This window comes from Lacerta agilis, chromosome 4 (assembly GCF_009819535.1).
Source record: "Lacerta agilis isolate rLacAgi1 chromosome 4, rLacAgi1.pri, whole genome shotgun sequence".
NCBI lineage: Eukaryota > Metazoa > Chordata > Lepidosauria > Squamata > Lacertidae > Lacerta > Lacerta agilis.
The window spans coordinates 43004989-43018839 of record NC_046315.1 but is presented as its reverse complement, the minus strand read 5'-3'; the positions used below and the strand labels follow the sequence as shown (position 1 = coordinate 43018839).

Sequence of the window (13851 nt, the reverse complement as noted above, 5' to 3'; positions counted from 1 at the left end):
AACTGCTCAGAAAGAAAGAAAAATACAAAACGGCTACAATGCGGAGAGGTAGAATCTCCACCCTTTAAGACAACAGCGGCAACAACAGCCCACATTCCCATGTAACTTTATTGCGATGGCAAAGGGTTAGAAACTACCCTGCGCTATTGGATAACAAAAGGCTACGACTTGGAATATCACGGAGCCCGGAACAAACCATTTTAAAAAAAACATCACTTGCCTGGTGCTGTAAATGGAACTTCCCAACGTAGGATTCAAAAAATCCTCCCGGGGAAACAACTGTAACCCTTTCACTGCTGCACAGCTGCAATTAGGTTCCACTGAGCATAGGAGAAGAGGAGTATTGATTACTGTGAACTGAGCAAGCGAAATACATAGAGGGGAAAGGAAGCAAGTTACTAAAGTGACAACTCCTAGGGGTGGAGGTGTCTTCAACCTCCTCAATATTTTTGAGGGCCTTCTCAGCAGTGGCACCTTCTATGTGGAATGCCCTCCCATCAGATGCCAAGTAGATAAAGAGTTTCACAACTTTTAGAAGACATCTGAAGGCAGCCCTGTATCAGGCAAAATATTTTTTTTTCTTCCAGTAGCACCTTAGAGACCAACTAAATTTGTTATTGGTATGAGCTTTCGTTTGCATGCACACTTCTTCAGATACACACAGTATCAGGCAGTTTTTAATGTTTGATATGTTTTATATAAGCTTGAAGCCACTCAGAATGGCTGGAGCAACCCAGTCAGGGTGGGATATAAATAATAAAGATGTTGTTGTTGTTGTTGTTAGCATGGGGCTCATTCCCCCCCCCCCAGTATTGAGGGGCAGGGGAAGCTGGGCACCAAGCATCCTCCTCCTGCCAACCTGGACATCACTGATTGACAGAAGCCAATCTGCAAATATTCTCAGCAAATATAAGGTGTCACTGCTCTCCTCTGACCCCTAGGCAGGAGCTGCCCCCACCCAGCACAATTCAGAACCCCACCCCCACCCCCACGTGTGACAGCCTATGATTCCCGCTTCAACCTTTGGGTAAAGTTGATTTGACCACCTCATATCTGATGTAGATCTTCACTCACCCCTTCTTCCCTGGTGTGGGGATGGTTGCCATTTTGTGTTTTGTCTCAGGTGCCAAAATGTCTTGGGTCAGGCCTGCCACTTGATCATTGCTATCCAATCCACAGTAGCTGATCAGAATCACGTGGCTCCAATTTTTTTCTTTCTTCATCAGAAGTATAAAGCATTTGAGCTTAGGGAAAAATCTTATGCTTCTTGGGAGAGTGGCTGAGGGGCTACAGGATCAATGCAGGGTGCTCCAGGGGTATGGTGGGGAAGACCATGGATCCACAGTACTCTAAGCCCCCTTGTTCCCCCAATGCACACCCACACCCACATCTGGAACAGGCCTTGAAACTACACCAGACTTGGAGCTGCTGTAATGAATCCCCATCCATTGTTGTCAAAGGGGGAGGGGAGAAGATGAAAGAAAAGGAACACAATAAAGTTTAAAAGGTACAATTAATCTTCCACCCTGCGTGTAACCAACTTTGGATGTGGCAAATTCTCTTCCCACCCACATCTCCAAAATATTGCTCTGTTAATATATTACTGTTTGTGATCATTTGCATATTTACTCAGATGTAAGCAGTGATGGGTGAAACCCCTTCCTGAGTCATAAAAGGAAGGGCTATTCCTCCTCTAAAATATTGGAAAACAGGATTGGAAATAACCATGCTAATTACAAGCCCATTTTGGATCTTGTTACACTCCTGTTCACGCTGTGATGCCCAGGATGCAGCTTCCAGGGGATCATAGAAACTGAGCTGCTGCCATGCAGGTTTCTAAGCACAAAAAAAGAAGAGAGGTGTGGAAGGAAGTCGGGAACTAATTTCTGGCTGGCATTACAAACAGAGCCAGGAAAAAAGAGGGGGAGGGAGTATGTGCTTGAAATGCTTGCCTTGAATGGGAGGGCAGCCCCCACAAATTATTGTGCTTTGCATTTTGAACTAGAGAATTTCAGGCCTTGGCAACATCACCAGATTAACATCATGTGTGCTGTGGGACATAACTCCACAGAAAGTGTGTACAGCATTGGAGCCTTAACCTGTAGGCACAAAGCCAATGATAAACTGGATGACTGCCATTGCCTCACCTATTTCCTTTATCCGTCATCTAGAAAACATGTTTACTTTCCCCAAATTTTACATAATTATAATTGTTTTAATAACTGCAGGTGTATTGCATAATACTTGAGGCTCAGTCTGCACTCCCTTTGATTATTTTCACATATATACAACCTGAGCCTATGGTGGAAGAGTTCACAGCATTAACACCCCAAGAGGACCTTGCTTCCCACCTGGCTGCAGCCTTGCCCTGAAACAGAAATCAAACATTGCTCTGTCTCTCTAGGTTCCCCGCTTCCCAGCTTGCTGCTTTGCTTTTCGCTTACATCACTTCAAACTCTCTGTTTTTGTCTTTCTAACTACCTGTGAGTTGAGAAATGGGCCCCCCACCCATTTGCCATCTCATACAGAGCCACTTCCTTTGTTCCCTTTAATAGCCCATCACCATACCAGAAAGCTAGCTCAACTATTCCAGGAATTAGAAGAGGGCCCAGGCCTTCAGCCTAACCCTTCTTCCAACTCATCACTATAAACATGATCCAAGACCAGTCCTACCAATAAACAGAGGTAAGCAGCTGCCTAAGGTAACAGACAGAGATATGTTGGAAGATAGCTGTATGGACCACACTGCCTGTCCTTTACCCCTAAGCTAGCTAGGCGCTCTCTGTTTCAGTGGAGATCACTGTTCTGTTGGCAGTGTGGAAATAAGATTCAGCTGCCAGTACTGTCACCTTTTAAACATGGAAAGGGAGTGTGTGCACAACAACATGCCTTAGGCCAGCCCTGAGTTCTATGATGAGTGGAACTAGAACAAAAAACCTGCCTTAAAATGGCAGCATCTGCTCTGCTGTTTTCCCTAGCCAAAACACAAATTGTGGATAACCAGCAGTAAGGGGAGAAATACTCTACACATGCACAAAGGCCTAATTCTCAGTTCTTACAAATAATTCCAATATAAGAAAGACTCCCTTTTAGCAAAGATCCTTCACTAGAGCAGCCTGAAGTAACCTGGGTAGGGCTTTTATTTTGTTGTGTAAAAACATTCTGATTTCTTGTCCAGACTAGCTAATAAATTGAACCTATTGAATGGGATCCAAAAAAACACACCAAAAAAACAAAAACAAAACCCCAATGAATTCCACATGCCCAGGTGAGGTTTGCCTCATGTTTCTTAAACAGTAGCTGCTTCCCCATGTTGCACAGTTATCTTGAAACTGAGGAGTACTCAAAGGATGTTTGTGCTGTTATAGGAGGGTGTGCAGTTTAAAGGTTAGGACGGATACCCATGTTCTTGGGTGCACCAAAAGTAGCTCTTTGAGTAAGCACCAGTGGTGATTCTTTCCCATTGTGAATGCAAGCTTTGTGCTGGGAGTGGGAGGGCATTTCCCTTAGGAATGCAATAGGGAGAAGTCCCATCCGCAGCAGGCAATGGTATTAAAAATTCAGGTCAGTCGCTCACACGTAATGTAAGTAATGTCACATGTAGCATGACACCCCCCCAACCACAGTCTTGGTTTATAACTAAATAAAACCCTCATACAATCCAAGACCATAATCCAATTTTTGTGTGTGACGCAACCCATGCACTCTTTAAATTGTAGAAGCTTTGCTTCTTTGGGTACAAATCCTATACATTACTCAGAAGTAAGTCCCACTGAATTCAATGGGGCTTATTCCCATGTAAGTGGAACACTGGAATTAGCACTGCAGCCTTAGAGGTACAAAGCAGATTTTTGTTGAGCTTTCTGTAGTATGCAGGTGGGGGGACTCTAGCCCTCTATATGTTCTTGGAGCTGACCATTGGTCATGCCTGCCAGGGCGTAATATAGTTGGAGAACATATAAATTTCCCTAGGTGGCCTTAGTGGACCATCCAGTTGAGATACATGATGACATCTCCTGGATTCTAGTGTCTATGATGATTTGCTATTCCCCAAGCCAGCAGGAAGCCCACAAAAAAATAAAAAAATACAACACATGGCCTCCTGTGGCATTGATTTACAATGGTTAATCTCAGAAATCAGATCATGGGAAATAGATCATTTCCTATGATCTATTTCCTTTTAAAAGAGAAGCAGCCTGGTATTTGATGTGTTCTGACAACTCTTTTTATTTTTTTATTGATTATAAGGGTATTAAATTCAGATTTCTTTATAAAGCAAGTTATATTTAAAGATATATATACTAAGGCTGCAATCCTAATTCCATTTATCTGGAAGTAAGAGGGAGCTACCTCTAGGGTAGACCAGCCTAGGATTCCATTGGTACTATGGGTTGGATCCAGACTTACCAGTAGGTATAATTGAAATCAATGAGAAAAGGTAGCCATTACTAAGTTAAGCACTATTGATTTCAATGGGAATGAAGTTTGACCCAATCCCATTTTTTTAATCCAAGTTGAAAATAAAAAATGTGATTCAATTAGAATGAAATTAATTCAGCCATTTAATCCACCCTGTATCTAACTGTGAATGTGTTAGCTTTACCACCCATGTAGTTGATGCTTGAAGTCTAAAACCATTAAGAACAGTTCATCCACCCACATACCTTCTTTCTGACTCACCCAGAGGCAGTTATTATAACATTACTAAAATTGTTATACACAGCAGAGTACACATCATGACCTCCTAATTCTTTCATCACTCCTTTCAGTTAATTACTAGATTCCACTGTACTGTTTCACAGCTCCAAAAGACCAGTTCTTTAAGGGCTGGTCCAGACAGTGGTTTCCCACGCTTTTGATTTGGCATTGTAGTGCATAGCCAGGAGTAGACAAAATGTCACGGTGAAAAACAGGCGCATTTTCCCATGAGACAGCTCCATGGCAAGAACAGGGAGCCAGACAGGCACGTATTTTTACGCCAATATGCAACTGCTTTGTATATTTGATCCAAAAGCAGAACTCTGGTTTTTTGGAATGCAAAGCTCTCTCTGTGATTCAGAAGTGTACAGGCCTTCAAAGGACAAATCCCTGACTTTGAAGTGTCAGAACATAAGGTGAGTCTGCTGGATAAGGCCAATGGCCTATCTAGTCCAGCATCCTGTTCTTGCAGTGGCCAGCCAGATGCCTGTGGGAAGCCTGCAAGCACTTTGCCCACTTGTGATTCCCAGCAACTTGTATGCAGAGGCATGATGCCTCTGACAGTGGAGATAGAACATAGCCATTATGGCTAATAGCTGCTGATAGCCTTGATCTCCATGAGTTTGTCTAATCATATTTTAAGTTGGTAGCCATCACTGTGTCCTGTAGTAGCAAGTTCCATAGTTATAAAGTCCCTTATGCTCAGAGAAACTGTTCCTGTTCTTTGGGGGAAATAGGAAGCCTAGAGCACTTATTTTTTAGATGCCCCTTCTATGAAGAGGCACTTAGTGAGACCATTGATCCCATGCTGGTGAGGCTCAGTGACTTCCCAGAAAAGCAAAAATATGACCTTTTCCTGTTAGGCAAAGATCAGAAGACGACCCGGATGGTTGCTAGGTTCGGTGTACAGATCTGTAGGCGCAGACCACCCCCCATTCAAACTAGTTCATTAAGAAAATCCCCTAACTCGGTTCCATGGGCGATTCTGGGTCATTTCTCTGCGGTAGCTTATCTTAAAGTTTTTAAGTGTCTATCTTGATAGTCCCATGGACTGCAAGAAGATCAAACCTATCCATTCTCAAAGAAATCAGCCCTGAGTGCTCACTAGAAGGACAGATCCTGCAGTTGAGGCTCCAGTACTTTGGCCACCTCATGAGAAGAGAAGACTCCCTAGAAAATACCCTGATGTTGGGAAAGATGGAGGGCACAAGGAGAAGGGGACGACAGAGGATGAGATGGTTGGACAGTGTTCTCGAAGCTACTAACATGAGTTTGGCCAAACTACGAGAGGCAGTGAAGGATAGGCGTGCCTGGCGTGCTCTGGTCCATGGGGTCACGACTGAACAACAACAACGATTATCACATTTATAAATTTTAATTTTACCGTTGTACAATGTTTTAAATGTTTGTTTTCCTGCCGGGATTGTACCCCCAAGTGTGTTTTATAAGCTGGTCTCTGACTGTAATAAATTATCTATCTATCTATCTATCTATCTATCTATCTATCTATCTAAGTTCCATAGTTAAACTACGTGCTGCGTAAAAAAGTGCTTTCTTTTATGTGTCCTGAGTCTTGCAACATTCAACTTCATTGGCTTTCCACAAGTGTCTAGTGTTATAAGAGAGGGAGAATAGAGAACTTTTTTCTATTCACTTTCTCCATTCCATGCTCAATTATTAATAATCTATTATGTCATCCCTTACTCACATTTCCTCTAAAAAGTCCCAAATGTTGCTGCACTTCTTCATATAGGAGTCATTGTCCCCCACCCCCGTTGATGTTTTTAGTTGCCCTTTTCTGAACCATTTCTAACTCTAGTAAAAAGGTAAAGGTACCCCTGACTGTTAGGTCCAGTCGCGGACAACTCTGGGGTTGCGTGCTCATCTCGCTGTATAGGCCGAGGAAGCAGGCGTACAGCTTCCGGGTCATGCGGCCAGCATGACTAAGCCGCTTCTGGTGAACCAGAGCAGTGCACAGAAATACTGCTCTACAATAATGATATCATTAATGATATCATTATTGAGATGAGCTGATCAGAACTGTACACAATATTCCAAAAGTGATCAGTGGCGTAGGAAGGGCGGGGCGTAGGGGGCAGGGCACCACGGGTTCCAGGGGAGGGGGAGTGACACTCTACGGCCCCTCCCCAAACCGAGCCCTGCCACCCGGGACCTGTCCATACTGCTTTACGGACGGACGGGGCAGCCCCACGACCTGCCGCTCACTTGGTGGCTTGCCCGCTCACCGTGGGAGCAGCAGTGCCAGCCCGAATGAACTGTGCATGCCCGGATTTCACGCTGCCCCTGCCCCCAGGGGGGTGCCTCTGCGCTGCCGCCCCGGGCAGCCAAAAGGCTTCCTCCGCCGCTGAATGTGATTATACTATAGGTTTGCATAGCAGCATTGTGATACCTGCATGGGGACGACACACAGCTCTATTTCTCTGTAACATCTGAATGAATCAGTAGCGGCTATGCAGGCTCTGGACTGCATCCAGGTACAGTGGGAGACTGGATAAGGGCCAGTAAACTGAGTTTAAACCTGGGCAAGATGGATTCCCTGTGGGTGAATGATTCATCTCTTCAGGAGATAAGTCAGTTACCTGTTCTGGAAGGGGCTGCATTCCCTCTGAAGGAACAGTTGTGTAATTTGAGGGGTGCTCCTGGTTTTATCCATGTCACTTGAGGTACAGGTACCCTTGGACTGATGTCCAACTCAGCACAAAAGGAAGTTTGGATGAGCCTTCAGATAGCTTGGCCACTGTGATCCTGGCATTGGTAACCTCAATACTGCAATGCACTCTTTGTGTCTGGAAGTTGCAAGCGGTGCAGAATGTAGCATCTAAGTTGCTGATAGGAGCTTCCTCTTGACAACATGTAACACTAACAGAGGCTGGACACAGCTGGGACTTGTCTCTGTGGAGCCTCTCACAGCTGTGTATGATGTGCTCTCCTTCCTCTGCATACTATAAAGAGGAAGAGAAGTCAGAGAGGAAAGAGCTGCCACAGCAGCAGCAGCAGCATATACTTGAAAGGAAATTTTGAAAATGGAACATTGTATAAGTGTAGAAGATATAGCAGGAACTGAAGGCAGTGGCGGAGGAACCCTCTCTGGCACCCGGGGTGGCGCAGCCCATACGGACTGCACATGTGTGGCATCCCGCGTGTGTGCACTCCGTATGGAATGCCACACATGCACACTCCGTACGGGCTGCCGCTCACACTTGGTGGCTGTATGGGCTGCCACTTGCATGGCGACCGCACAGGCTGCCATGCGAGTGGCATCCTGCACGGACGCCTGGACGGATGGCGAGAGAGAGTGGCAGCCCGTATGGACCCCGCTCGAGCGCCGCTCTACAGCTGGGGGGAGGCAGGGGCCATCTTGTCACCCCTTCCAGAGTGAAACCCGGGGCGGCCCGCCCCCTCCTCCCTTCCTATGCCCCTGCTGACAGGGGACTCTCTCAGGGTTATAACCCCGTGGTGAGCCAGGAAAGTAAACTCTTTACTTAAGGGAGGAGGGGAGGAAGAAGTAAATTTGAAAAGGTATTCCCAGCGAGAGTTGAATGAAGATAAGAGTCCCAACCCGCCTGCACTAGATGCTAGGGACTCACAAAGACTTCACTGAAGGAAATAGCATAAGTTAGCTGCTCTCGTCTGGGGAAGATTTCAGAACAAAAAGATGCTAGAAACACTTTTGCTGAAGGAGATGCACTGGCTCCTAATATCACTGGAGATGCACTGGCTCCTAATGTCACTGAGCACAGCATTGAAAGTGTTTAAAGCCCTAAATTAACTTGGGACCAGGTTATCTAAGGGATCAGAGAAAGCTGGGCTACGTAAAAGGAATCTGGGGTAGCTGAGTGGACAGGACAAAATTTTATTTCAACATGCCTTTTCAGCACATTGTGCAACCTGATAATTTGGTATACGGCAATTCTTCCCAATGCAAAAAGAAAAAGAAAAAAAGCTATAACTCATCTATATGTTTTACTTGTGGGTCATTCCAAAGGTCCAAACTGCCATATGTATTATACAGGAAAGAGTGATAGGATGTCACCTGGTGGAATGTGCACACTCTTCATTAAAAAATTAAAATCAAAGTCGACAAGCAAAAAAGGGGGGAGCTTTGAATGACATGCATTCAGCATTCTCAATAAAATGGAATGGAGCCTTGCTATACACACACGCAATGCAATTATGCTAGGCATCGTGAAGCCTTCAAGAAAGCATTATTTCCCCACCCCCAATAATGTCTGGTTTTGAAACTACATTCATGTCACATAATATATGGGCACCGAAGAAAGGCTGTCAAAATGATGTGCCTAAAATGTGCCTGAGAAACGAAAGTATATTCACTGTTCAGATATCATGCATTTAATGTTTCCAAGGACATCCATTTTTAAATGATTTGCACAGAATTTTTTTTTTTTATAAAAAGAAAAGCTTCTGTCTCATTAAAAAGAAATGGAATAAAATGATACATTGTACAGTTCTGCCAGTGACAGTCAACTATGGAGAATGTTGCATTTTTAAAAACATGGCATTAAAATAACTTTTCTATACATTTTATTTTGGGGGGAAAGGCTTCCTGTATGTTTTAATAATTCACATAGATATTTAATATTCCATATATATACCTAGAGTAAAATACATCATGTGCCTTACAGGAGTGATTTATTAATATGTGCTTGTAGTGTTGGTTTCATTTTATTAGATATTAAATATCTATTTATATGTTTGTATATCCCTTTCTAACATTGTATCCTTAATTGTGTTTTCACTGTGGTTGTTGTTGTTGTTGTTGTTGTGCTAAGGAAAGCAGAGTTTTGTTTTTATAATTCACCAGCATTAAAAATAACAGTAGCAATTTGGACATCAAAGGAATTACATAAATGATCCATCCTATTTCTTTCACTAAATTACTGGTCATATTTAACAAAGCTTCCATTTATGAGCTGAAGAATCATAAAGAATTAACTTGGCCAACTGTACTGTTCTTGGCCAACTGTACCTGAGATGTTTGTTGGGAGGCTTCTAAACCCTTCAAATGAAGGCAGGATACAAAATAAAAAAAATAAACTGCTATATATGCACATCTTGCATGAGCCTTAAGCTTTTTCAAAATTCACAGACTGGATAAAACTATCCATATAAAAATAATTCAAATGTGTTCCTTCTTACAAGATATATATTAAAACTTTGACATGGATCAAGCCAAAACTAAGCGAGTCACATTGATTTGGATGCATACTGTAAGCTTCAATCTCTTTCACTGAAGCAAATGAAATTTTAAGGATGCAATCACATGGCTCCTGGGAGCATGTTCCAGGGCCATAAGATATCGTATATTAGATCTCTGAACCCAATGTCAGAGAGGAGATCCAATGTCAGATCCCTCTTCTCACCAATATAATACTTCCGGATCCCTGACCCAACTGAAGTTCAAGCTCTGGTGTTAGAAGGGCCAAAAAGGGTATGTGCTGGGGACAGTTTAGGGGCATGTTGTGGATTGAAACAGCTGGGATCCATGCCACAGGCTTGTGACCTGCCCCCAAACTCCAAAAATGCCCCGATACTGGGGAAGCTGGTCCAAATATTTCCAGTGGGAAGGAAACAGTTTTTTAAAAAGAAAACAAATAAGAAGAAACCATATACAACATATCAAAGGGCACAAGAGCACTCCTCTAATCTAATTTCTATTTGTCAGGCAAACTGCCCCACTTTTCCCACTGCCACTGGCCTGGAGATTCTTGAGAATTGTATCATAAAGGGCTTAATTTCTGAAAGTCTATAGGCTAGTGGGTAAATGACATGGGAGTTGAAAATAGGATTAAGGTTGTTGTTGTTGTTGTTGTTGTTGTTGTTGTTGTTGTTGTTGTTGTTGTTGTTATATTTGTATAACAAATCATCCAAAGATCACGGGGCAGTTCACAACATAAAAATACTAAATGAGAACACAAAATACATATTAAAAACAACCAGGAACCCCCCTCCCACAAACACATTTAAATGCATGTTAATCAGCCCAAAGGCCTGGTTATAAAGAAACCAGTCTCCTTGGGGAAAGCATTCCAAAAACGGAGAGTGAGGGCAGAGAAGGCCCATTCTCATGTTGCCACCCTCCAGGCCTCTCATGGATGACACAAAGAAGGACCGCAGATAATGATTGCAGGGTCTGGATCAATTCATATGGGGAGAGGTGGTTATTGAGATATCGCAGTCCAGAGGCACTATAGATCAAAACCAGCATTTTGAATTGGGCCTAGAAACTAACAGACAGCCAATGTAGTCAGGCCAGGATCAGTGTAATATGCTCAAACCATCTTGCCCTGATGAGCAACCTAGCTGCTGAATTCTGCACCAGCTGAAGTTTCTGAACTGTCTTCAGAGGCAGCCTTCTGTATAACATATTGCAATAATCTAATCTAGTGGCTACCAGAGCATAGACAACAGAAGTAAGGCTATCCCTGTTGAGATAGGGGCGCAGCTGGCCCACCAACCACAGCTGATGAAAAGCACTCCATGCCACTGAGGCCACCTGAGCCTCAAGCGACAGCAGAGGATCCAGAAGTACCCACAAGCTGCGTACCTGCTCCTTCAGATGGAGTGTAACTTCTCCAAGAGCAGGAAACCTCCCATCCATCTAGTCTAGGGAACTGCCCACTAACAGTGCTACAGTGCCTCAGTGTTTTCTGGATTGAGTTTCAGTTTCAGTCCATTACTGAGGCAAGACAATGGTCTAGCACAGGGTTCAGCAATGTGCAGCCAATGGGCCGGATGCGGCCCATGAAGACCATTTTACAGGCCCACGAGCTGCCCGTGAACTGAGCTGCCCGCTTGGCGAGTCCCCTGCGTGCTGCACTAAACTGGCACAGCGCGGTGTGGGGACTCACTCAGCAGTGCCAGAAATTGCGTCTGCGCACGCGTAGATACTGGAAATTGCACCTGTGCATGTCCAGATGCTGAAAATCGCTTCTGCGCAGGTGCGGTTTTCGGTGTCTGGCCATGCACAAGAGCAATTTCCAGCACTGCGGACATGTGCAGATGGGATTTCCGGTGTCACGCTGCGCCAGTCTGGCCCACGAACAATCTCTGTGGGAGTGATCTGGTCCATGGCCGGTAAAACTTGCTGACCCCCGGTCTAGCACATCCACTGCTCCACTTGCAGATGTAAAGGAGAAGAGGAGCTGTCAGCATATAGATGACAATGTACTACAAAGCTCTAGATAACTTCATTCATCGGTTTCATGTAGATGTTAAATAGAATCAGGGATAAAACTGAAACCTGAGGAACCCTATTTCAGTAGGACTGGAACCACTGCAAAGTGGTGCCAGCCACTCCAAAGCCAGACAGCTGCTCCAGAAGGATAACATGACTGAGTGTATCGAAAGCTACTGAGAGAATACAGATAATTAACAGGGACACTTTTCCTCTGTCTATCTCCTGATAGAGGTCATTGTACAGGGCGACCAAAGCAGTTTCTGGCCCAAAAATGGGCCTAAACCCTGACTGAAATGTCTTTAGTTTAGAAGAACTGTCAAACATCTGCACCATTGTTCTTCAGCTCTGAAGGGGAAACACTTGATCAGGACAAGAGACTAGAGGCACCATATTATACATCTGGCTGACTTTAGGGTGGTTGGTTGAAGACTCTTCATCACTTTCTGATCGAAATGTAAGGATCTTTCAGACAGCCTATTTGCCTAGACTGGCCTTTGTGGTTCAAGAATGGGTAGGGAAAGGTAATTAAATTGAATCATGCTCTGTTTTGTTATTATTGTTGTTATTTTTGCTATTGTTACTTGGCATGACTCTTTAATGTGGGGTGGTCTGTACAAAAGGAACATAATGAATATTTTCAGATAGAACAACTAATCAGACAAGAGCAGTGCTCATTTTTTAACATCTGAAAGAATACAAAGGACAGCAATAGAGATGTTCAAGGGACCAGAAGGAAGAACAGGCCATATTTGAATGACAGGGTCCAACTGAATGACCATGAAATTATAGATTCTAAAGCGGAAATGGAGTGATAATAGTCATATTCTTTTGTCATTTAATTCTGGACTTTGTAATTCTATCGGGATCAGTTTAGGCTCCCCACACTGTAAAATATATCCTGAAGCTGAATTCCTGTTTTAGACATCAGTTTAAAAGAATCCAGGACTGTTCATTCTAGGTTTACTTTCCTTAAAAAAAAAAGCAAGGATAAGAAACTGCTGCTTTAAATTTAATGCAGAAAGTAACAGAACTTGACACCTTCTAGCATCTGTTACTCGAAGGTCAGACTAGCCTGCAAGGCACAAGGCAACTCTCCAGGACGCCCTTGGCTCCCAGCCAAACTGAGCTTCAAAAACAAAACGAAAATAATCTTCTATGTATTTCAAATGAGAGACCTATCACTTTGAAACTGCCAAGAGAGAGGCCTCACAGCTCTTATCCCCATCCCCAAGGATATGTGCAGGGATATCCTCCCTTAATTTAAAAAGCTTGAAGTTATTTTCTTTTGATCATGCTGGCAGCAATGAGGAATGCCCTAGAAAATTAGTGTGGATGTATACAGGGAAAATGGATGCATTCAAATGCTGAGGCTTATCCATAGGCATGGGATACTTTCTCTGCAAGGTCCCGGGAAGTGGCGCAGCCCTTAGGAAATCACACAACTCTCCTGAACCTAACACACTGATAGATTAAAGGAAAAGGAGAGTGGGGGCGTACATGTTGCAGTTTAATTCAAGAAAGAGGCTTAGCAACAGTAACACCAAGCTGGCTCTGATGACCATTTCTAGATAACAGAAAGAAAGGCCCAGTATATTTGGAATTCTGCCTTAATTCAGTATTTTTGTGACACACCTGTTTGATCCAACTCCTGTTCAAGGCTAAACCTTGTAATCATCTTATGCTTGCAAAAGGATCTACATACATATCCCCCTCTCCCAACCTGGGGAATCTGGTACAGTATTCTGCAAAGAGTACAGGATCTGAAATCTTTTAGCATCAGTGCAATATCACAAAATATGTCACTTGTGAACAGGGAACAAAGTATCACGGTCACTTTTTCCATAACTATTACCGTACTGCACTGAGGTCCACGTTAACATTTGAAGTGCCACAGTATACATCCCAACCAAATGCATATTTATTAGGAAGTAAGA

The 13851-nt window shown here is 43.6% G+C and overlaps 1 protein-coding gene across 4 annotated transcripts in view; it reads right to left on the bottom strand.

Annotated features, from left to right (window-relative positions):
• ROBO1 (roundabout guidance receptor 1) overlaps positions 1–13851 on the bottom strand; it is a 611457-nt gene that overhangs the window by 285210 nt on the left and 312396 nt on the right. The window lies entirely within an intron of this gene.